The sequence below is a fragment of the Macrotis lagotis genome, chromosome 1 (assembly GCF_037893015.1).
Source record: "Macrotis lagotis isolate mMagLag1 chromosome 1, bilby.v1.9.chrom.fasta, whole genome shotgun sequence".
Taxonomy (NCBI): Eukaryota; Metazoa; Chordata; class Mammalia; order Peramelemorphia; family Peramelidae; genus Macrotis; species Macrotis lagotis.
In genome coordinates this window covers 922,541,332-922,551,109 of record NC_133658.1, presented here as the reverse complement: position 1 = coordinate 922,551,109, position 9,778 = coordinate 922,541,332, and the positions used below count along the sequence as shown (strand labels likewise).

At 34.7% G+C, this 9,778-nt stretch overlaps 1 long non-coding RNA gene across 1 annotated transcript; it reads right to left on the bottom strand.

Moving 5' to 3' along the window:
• Nucleotides 1-2,203: 2,203 nt before the first annotated feature.
• LOC141492798 (uncharacterized) lies at nt 2,204-8,771 on the bottom strand. Its single transcript, XR_012470051.1, has 4 exons — nt 8,685-8,771; nt 7,550-7,662; nt 6,327-6,366; nt 2,204-2,384 (listed from the first exon to the last, which is right to left on the bottom strand). It is a non-coding gene; the product is annotated as an uncharacterized LOC141492798 (long non-coding RNA).
• Between the last annotated feature and the right edge of the window lie 1,007 nt (nt 8,772-9,778).

Below are 9,778 nucleotides of genomic sequence, written 5' to 3'. Positions count from 1 at the left end.
TCTTTTACAACATTATCAATATGTTCTATTGCTTTGCATGGTTATAAATGTAGAACGAATAGTAGAATGTTTTCTCTCAGGTGGAGGGGTAGGGAAGGGAGGGAGGGAAAAATGTAAAGTTCAAAACCTTGCAAAAATTATTGGCTAAAACTATTTGTAGTTGGAGAAACAAAATATTAAAAAAGGAACATTTTCTAAATACAAAAATATAACCATCAAGAATTTTTTCTATAATAGCTGTATCAAGGCTGTAATATCCTAAACCTTAACAGTACAACTGATTTTATTTCCTTAAGCAAATTGGGATAGAAACTATGAGATTTGGACAAATGTGGCACTGAGTCAAGTCCTGCATCTAAATTGAAATAAGATCTGACTACTGTCACTTTTAAGGAAAATTATTCATTTTAATTTGAAAATATACATCAAGGTCTCTGAAATAAAGTCTTATTTTGTATTAAATAAAAATGAAGCACCCAGTGTCTGGAAGGGACATTTTATAAAATAGTTGCTACTTTGACTCTTACAAATATGTGTTTTCCTTCCCAAAATATTCTGCTATAAGACTCTCATTTCTTGAAAAGATGATCCATGTGAAATTTGCAATCCACAAAATTTAAGGAAGCTTAGTGCCTACTTTATTGCCTCTAAATAATGGATAAAGAGGAAAATGAATGATCTCAAATATCTATTTCTGTCTGATGGCCATAAACCAAACAAAACACTGGAAAATTACTTGGAATTCAGTAAGAGAACCACAATTATAGTTGTGTTTTTCTTCTCTTGGCATCTCATACGAAAAACAGTCTCTTTAAAGAATAAAAGTTTATTCTATGAATGAAGTGAAAAACTGACATTTGCTTTTATCAAGGTTTCAATATACAAATTTTTTGTTTTGTTTTTTTGTCCACTTCAAAACTCTCCTTGCACTGCTAAACCACCGACCACATGTGATAGTTGGGTAATGCATAAGCTAAACTTCCAAAAAATCAAGCTGAAGACAAACCCAACCAAATTCCTTTATATTCAGGAATTGAAAATTAAGTTTTCTCCCCCTAGAGCAGTAGTTTAATTTATGGAGCAATTATGTCTTTTATATGGTTTTCTCTCTCAGAAAGTAATATGGATCTATTTTTCATTACTGAAAAGTTGGTTTCTACATTTCTGCACTTTTTGTAAGTTACAGATAGCCTTTTGTCCAACATGTTATGCTCAGCCTTCCAACTGCTGGCACAAACAAAAGCATGTCTCAGGATATAGGTTTGAAGTTAAAAATAGGTACAATTCATGATTTATCCTATAAAATCACAAGATGAATTTTTAAGATCTTTTGCAATCATGACATAAAATATTATTTATTTAGTATTTCATTTTCACCCAGTTACATATACAAACAATCTGGAAACCACCATTGCACCTGTGGTTCAGTTTCCCAGTTGTCAGTCCCTGTGTTGTTGGGGATCTGTCTATACTGAAATGGGCAGTGCTTTACTGCTCTTCTCTCTTAACCTGGTGCAACAGAACTTTCTTGCCAACCTGCTTAGACATATTATGCTGAAAAATTATTCCATTGTCTTTTTGTGTGTTATGTTGCTCTGGAATTTGTTTGAGTCATTATTTAAAGATCTTTGGAGGAATTTAGGTGGAGAGTTCATGCAAGTCCCTGCCTTCACTCTGGCATCTTGGTTCAATCTGGAAATAACTAAAAGATAACTTTTTTCAAAAATTAAGGATTTTATTTATTTTGAGTTTTACAATTTCCCCCCTCATCTTACTTCCCTCCCCCATCCTGCAAAAAAAAGGCAATTTGTCAGTCTTTACATTATTTCCATGATATACATTGATTCAAATTGAGTGTGATGAGAAAGAAATCATATCCTTAAGGAAGAAACACAAAGTATAAGAGATAGCAAGATCAGACAATAAGATACCAGTAAAAGGTAATTTTTTAGGAAATGTAAAGTCAGGCTCCTCAGTGTAATATTATTCATGAAGGAGTAGATGTGTTGCTGACTACTTTTCAGGCCATTCATCTTGACTTTTCACCCAACTGTCACCTGTGACTCCAAGAAGTTATATAATGCTTGTGGCCACACTTTGGTAAAACCATCTTATAAGATAATCTAAACTAAGTTAAAAATAACCAACAGGCTTCAAACACATAAATGAGTCAGAAGGATATCTACTCCTAGCATGAGAAGACTATGGTCACCATTGTTCTGTCGGTCAAAATGTGTAGATGAGAGCACTTTGTTCCAATGATCATGAAGGTTGCTTTAGCAAGTGGAGTTATGCAAATATCAACAAAGGTGTCAAAGTCATTCACTGCATTCTGGGTCATCACCTGCTATCTTGTTTTTGGTCCTGCCATTGGTATTTGATTACTGAAAGACAGAGAACAGATAATAACTTTATAGAACCTACCTTACTTAAATAGAATTAAAGCACAAGTCAGGACATAGCCATATGATTTCTTTGGTCCTCTTTGATAATAAACGATGAACAAAAATAGTACTTGCAAAAAACAATTTAAAAAAATTGGTACTATCAGTAGTTTCTATATATGAAAATTATCTGTTCCTCTAATAGTTTAAAGTTTCATCTAATGTTCATCTAGTGGCTTAAAGTTTCACTTTCTTAATAGTAATTTAATTGGAATAAGGTGAATGAGAGCAAAATGTTGATTTTCTGATTGTATCTTTTTAAATTGTCATTTGCCAGTGTACTTTAAATAATTAAAAAATAAATGAAGGACTAATTTTAGATTGTGATTTTCCTGAGGTTCTGTTCAATAATAAATTTTGTTCTCTTTATGATTTTTGCATTTTATATTATTATAAGACTCTTAATGTGAAAGTAAAACACCAAAAAAGATAAAGAAACCTCAATGGAAATTAACTGGGAGGAATAAAAAATCATACCTCAATCTATATTCAGATTCCATCACATCTGTCTCTGGGATGAGTTGTCTTCTTTATCATAAGTCCACCAGAGAAGTTGCTTCAATATTTTGTCCCAAGGTGGCTATATCTAGTTGTATTTCCCTCCATTCTGTTCCTCCCCACTTCCATTTATTCTATTCTGTCTCTCTCTCCTTTCACCCTCCTAATGCTCAGAATTGTATACGATCTGATTACAGTCCCATAAGTTATTCCTTTTCTTCTATCACCTATTCCCCCTTCCTTTCCCCCCCCATTCCCCCTTATCCCATTCCTCTCTTCTCATTTTTCTCTAGAGTAAGATAGATTTCTATACCCTATTAAGTGTTTATAATATTTCCTCTCTGCACCATTTCTGATGAGAATGAAGGCTCACTCATTCCCCCTCACTTTGCCCCATTCCACTCCATTGAAAAAGCTTTCTCTTGACTCTTATATGAAATATCTTAGCTCCTTCTTCTCCTTTCTCTTTCCCCCAGTAATACCTTTTGAAACGTGCACATTTGAAACGTGCACCCGAGCACCTGCTTCTGCCTTGAGAATGAGCCTAGCCGCGGGCTTACCTCTCTCCGAGGTCTTCGGGTGCACTCCGGCTTCCGCCCTGGGGGATGGGAAGGAAGTTCACAGCCACACACGAGCCTGGTTTACAACAGCAGCATCTTTATTCATGAACAGCAGAAAATGGCCCCCCGAACTTTTGCACAGCGCTCTTTTATCCAGTAACCCTTTCTTCCCGGGGTACATGCTCCTCCCAAGTTCCAACCCATGGGCGGAGCCACATCCTGTTAGCGAAGCCGTCCCAGTACCCTATAAGATACCTTACAAGGCAGGTTCAGACTTCCAGGGGTCTCACGGCCCAGGTCATATGACCTTCATGGGTCGCCCCGGTCCAGAGCTTCCCCTTACAACCTTTCATCACCCAATGGGTCCATCATTAAACCATTATATTCTGCTCCTTCCTGTGCCCTGTGTGTGTGTGTGTAAGTGTGTGTGTGTGTGTGTGTGTGGGTGTGGGTGTGGGTGTGGGTGTGTGTGTATAATATATATATATGTATATATACATATATATTCCTTCTAACAGCTCTTATAAATGAGAAAGTTCATATGAGTTATCAATATCTTCTTCCTGTGCATTAATACAAACAGTTCAATATCATTAAGTTCCTCATAGTTAGTCCTTCTTGTCCACTGCCTCTATGTTTCACCAGAATCCTGTACTTGGTGATCAAACTTGCTGTTCAGCTCTGATTGTTTCAATAGGAAAGTTTGAAATTCCATCTTTTCTCTTGAAAGAGGATGTTCAATTTTGCTGGGTAGTTGGTTCTTGGTTGTAAATCAAGATCTTTTGCCTTCCAGAATCATATTCCAATCCCTATGAGCCCTTAATGTAGATGCTGCCAGATCCTGTGTAATCCTGACTGTTTAACCATGATAGCTGAATTGCTTGTTTCTGGCAGCTTTTAGTATTTTCTCTTTGACTTGGAGGTTTTCGAATTGACTATAAAATTCCTGGAAGTTTTTCTTTGGGGATCTCTTTCAGGAAGTGATCAGTGAATTGCCTCAATTTCTATTGTACACTCTGTTTCTAGGATCTCAGGGTAATTTTGCCCTATTATTTATTGAAAAATGAAGTCTAGGTTCTTTTCCTGGTCATAACTTTCAGTTAGCCCCAAAATTTTAAAATGATTTCTTCTGGATCTGTTTTTGAGGTCACCTATTTTTCCAAGGAGATATTTCACATTTTCTTCTAATTTTGGGCTTCTTTAGAAGTTTTTTTTTTCTTCTTGATTTCTTGCAAAGTCATCAGCTTCCTTTAGTTCCATCCTGCATTTGAAGGAATTATTTTCTTCAGAGAGCTTTTTTGCCTCTTTTTCAATCTGGCTAATTTTGTTTTTGAAGGCATTCTTCTCCACATTTACCTTTTGTTTTACTTTTTTCCATTTGGTCTAAACTAGTTTTTAACATTATTATTTTGTTCAATATTGTGAAGTTTTTGTTTTAGTTTTTCAATGGGGGAGACATGGGCATGTTTATAAACAGTAAGAGAGATGAGCAAATAGAAAGGGAAAATATTTAAAATTAGCAAAAGGCTAATGATAACAAAGGGGAAACAGCCTATTGGAGAACATTTGAAAGAATTGTTTCTTTGAGGATGTGAAGAGGTTAGCCTTAGTAACGATTAAAGTTACTTCATCATGTGAGATGCAGTAAAAGAGAAGGTAATTGGAAAGACATAGGAGTAATGTGAGATGTGGAAAAATAGAGAAAAAAGGTTTTTGTCTTATTGGTTTCTGCAAAACAGGAGATAAATATCTCAGCTGAGAGGGCTGTGAGGGGGGAGGGTAAGCTACAGAATGAATGAAAAAATTTAAAAGAGAAATTGTGGGGAATATTATAATGAGTTGATAAGTCAGATGTAATAGGTTATGACAATAGAGTATGTGTCCAGTTGAGATGGTGAATCATTAATATGAACTTCCTCTATTCAGAATTATTATATGATTTTGTTCCTTTTTTGTTCAGCAGACTATAGTAGAGAAGATAATAAATGATGACAATTACTCAAAGCTAAAGGCAAACAGTGTAATACTAATGGAGAGAAGGACTGAAGAGAAGAGGAGACTGGGTACTGTGTACAAAGCACCTTCTAACAACAAAGAGTAAATATTTAATTGTTAGACAGTCCAGGTTCCCTAGAACCTCAAGTTCTTTGATGCGGTTTAGAAGGTATTAGAGGAATATAATTGGTATTACAGGGAAAATGAGAAACAGAAGTTAGGTAGCTTGAAATATATATTGATAACATTAAGATACACACATGATAACATGTATTTATCTATATTAGGGCATGTATGTATTACATTCACATTATTTTAGCATTTGAAATAGCTATATTACTTTAAAAATTTAAAAATATTAGAATGAAAATTTATAGAAAGGTTACATCCTATATAAGTAGAGAGATGAATTCATATATCAATAAATAATTCAAAATCCTAACTGATTACATTCAATGGTTCAAAAGGAAAACTCCAGTTCATCTGTAAACAAGCACCACAAGTTAACTATCTATACATAGTATATAATCTATATATAATATGGGAAAACTATTTTATTTTTTTCAATGGAGAACAGCATTGTGTGGTGTGTGTGTGTGTGTGTGTGTGTGTGTGTGTGTGTGTGTGTGTTTGTATGATGGAACAGTTTGGTGTTTGAAAATAAGCCCTACTGTGCATGGAATAGTTGGATTCTAGATAATTGACCTGTGTAGAATTCTCTGATACTATTATACCATTAAATGATGCTACCAATAACAATGCCATTTGATAGTATCTTTGATGCAGTCATGATGATGAAATATTGTGCCATGAATCACAGATGTATTACCTTTCCATCTGACTGTTCCTTCAGCAAATGAGATTGTTGTCTGCTGGAGGAAATGAAACATGAAACATAACATCATTCTTGATAAGTAGAGTACCAGAATTCATGAAATAAATTCAATATATAAATTTTTCTTGGAAAGATATATAGTTTGAATTAATATAGTAGATTTTGTCATCCATTTAAAAAAATGTTACTTAGGGGTGGCTAGGTAAAGCACTGGCCTTGGAGTCAGGAGTACCTGGGTTCAAATCCAGTCTCAGACACTTAATAATTACCTAGCTGTATGGCCTTGGGCAAGCCACTTAACCCCATTTGCCTTGCAAAAACCTGAAAAAAGCACAGTGGATAGTGCATGAGCCCTGGAATCAGAAGTCCCTGAGTTCAAATCCAGCCTCAGACACTTAATAATTACCTAGCTGTGTGCTTTGGGCAAGCCACTTAACCCCACTGCCTTGCAAAAAAAAACCCTAAAAAAATAATAAAATAAAAAAAACCAAAAAAAAATTTTACTTAACAACAAAACTGCATGAATGTTACTTTGAATATTTTCCACACATTTTGAATAGGTCATCCAGGGGCATTCAGTCTAGTTTTTAAAACTTTTCATTTCTGTGATGAAATGATTTGTCAAAAACCTTCCTCAAGGCACATAAGACATCTTTATTTCTGAGACTGTAGATGACAGGGTTGAGCATGGGAGCTAGAATGGTGTATAAGATGGCCATGACCTTGTTCTGACATGGAGTATGATAGGACTTTGGTCTTGTGTATGTAAAGATACATGAACCATAGAACATGAGACCACAGTCAGGTGAGGAGAACAGGTGGAGAAAGCTTTTTTCTGTGCCTCCATAGATTTCATATGAAGCATGATACAGAGAATCTGACCATATGAGAAAAGGATGATGGAAAAGGGAATTAGGAAGAAGAATAAGGCACTCACATAGACTTTTTCTTCATATTGTGGTGTATCAACACAAGAGAGTCTCAACACAGCTGGGACTTCACAGAAAAAAGTGGTCAGTGGTCCTTGTGCCACAAAATGGGAGAAGCATCACATAAATTGTATGAATTATAGAGTTGCTGATTCCCCCAAGCCAGCAGTCAGCAGTCAGAATGAAACTGATCTGATTATTCATGAGAATGGGATAACGCAGTGGGTGGCAGATGCCTACATAGTGATCATAGGACATGGCTGTGAGAATAAGGCACTCAGTACCCACAAAGCTGGCACATAGGAAGATCTGGAACCCACAACCTGCAAATGTGATGGATTTCCTGCAAGATATGTAGTTGAAGGCCATCATGGGAACAATATTGGAGATGTTCAAGATATCTGTAAAAGAGAGATATTTGAGAAGGATGTACATTGGAGTGTGGAGCTGGATGTCAATGTGGATGAGAAGAATCAAGACTGTGTTTCCCATTATTGCCACTATATACGTGATGAGAATAAGTGATAAAAGGAGCAATCCATACTGGTTTGCATCCAATAATCCCCTCCTCCAAAAGTCTGATTCTTTTCCTTCCACATCAGGATTATTTCATTTTCTCTCCTGTAGTCCAGAAGACAAGTTTTCAAAATTGAAGAAGAGATAAAATCAGTACTGAGTCTGACTATAAAATAATGACTATCTACAGAAGTTATTTCATTGGTTTAGGTTAATAAATTGAAATTCAATTAAATCAATTAAATTACTTATTTGAATTTATTGAGCACTTGTAATGATCAATTCATTGAAGGAAGTGCTAAAAAAAATCCAAGTGGCTCATGTCAGCAGTTCTATACTCATCTTCCTTTCCTTTATGATTAGTTAACTTTAAAGGAAATAAGGATGCTGATTGAGCCTCTCAGTGCCTAGTCTTTTCTCTCAATTAAGAGTATGGAACATTTTTCAAAGCAACGAAGAGATCATATACTAATGGAACTTTGGGGGAGAAATAATTGTTTGTAATAGACAAGCACACCAGTAGCAAAAATTCTGTGAACCAACCATTTTTTATATCATAATCATGATGACTCTCATGATCACCATCATAATTATCTTTTAAAATTAATTTTATTTGGGAGTCCTTTTGAAAACTTTTTGAAAACAATTACAAAACACTTATCACACAACTAAAATCAGATTTAAATATCTGTACAGATATCAACTTGTCATGGTTAGGCCAAGTTAATATAATAAAAATGACAATTCTATCAAAATTAAATTACTTGTCTATTGCTCTACCAATAAAAATTCCCAAAAGTTGCTATAGAAAAACTTATCAGTAAATTCACATGGAGAAATAAAAAGTGGAGATTTTCCAGTGATTTAATGAAAGAAAAAAGTGCAAAAGATGGTGGCTTAGCCCTACCTTATCTAAAAGTTGTATTATAAAGTATCAGTAGTCAAAACTGTCTGGTACTGGCTAAGAAATAAAGTGATGGATCAGTGGAATAGACTAGCTGCAAAATAAATAAATAAATAAATGGATGGATGGATGAATGGATGAATGAATGAATGAATGAATGAATGAATGAACAAACAAACAAACAAATAAATAAAAAAGGAATAGACTAGCTGCAATAGCAGGAGATGATTATAGTAATCTGCTGCTTCGTAAACCTAAGTCCAGCAATTGGGATAAAAACTCTCTCTTAGGTGAAAACTGTTGGATTAATTGGAAGTTAGTATGGAAGAAATTAAGATTTGACTACTGTACACCATATACCAAGATAAGATCAAAATGGATACAGGATTTAGACAAAAAAAACAATTTTATAAGCAAACTAGATGATCAAGGAGCAATTTACTTGTCAGATATGTGGAAAGGGAAGCAGTTTATGACCAAGGAAGAGATGGAGAACATTGTTAACAACAACCTAGATAATTTTGATTACATTAAATTAAAAAAGTTTTGCACAGACAAATCCATTGTAACCAAGATCAAAAGAAATGTAGTAAATTGGGAAATAATTTTTACAGTTACTATTTCTGACAAAAAACTCATTTCTAAAATATACAGAGAAATGAGTTACATTTTCAGAAAAAACAAGCCATTCCCTAATTGACAAATGTCCAAAGGATATGCAAAGGCAATTTACAGACAAAGAAATTAAAGCTATCCACAGTCATATGATAAATTGCTCTAAATCACTAATTTTTAGAGAAATGCAAATTAAAGCATCTCTGAGGTACCACTTCACACCTCTCAGACTGGCCAATATGACCAGAAAGGACAATGATCAATGTTGGAAAGATTCTAGGAAAAGTGGAACACTAAATATTGTTGGTGGAACTGTGAGTCATTTAACCTTTCTGGGGAGCTATTTGGAATTTCACCCAAAGGGTAACAATAATGTGCATTCTCTGAGATTCAGCAATACCAATACTTGGTATACTCTGAAAAGATTATGAAGAAAGGGTAAAAACATCTCTTGTACAAAAGTATTCACAGCAGTTCTGTTT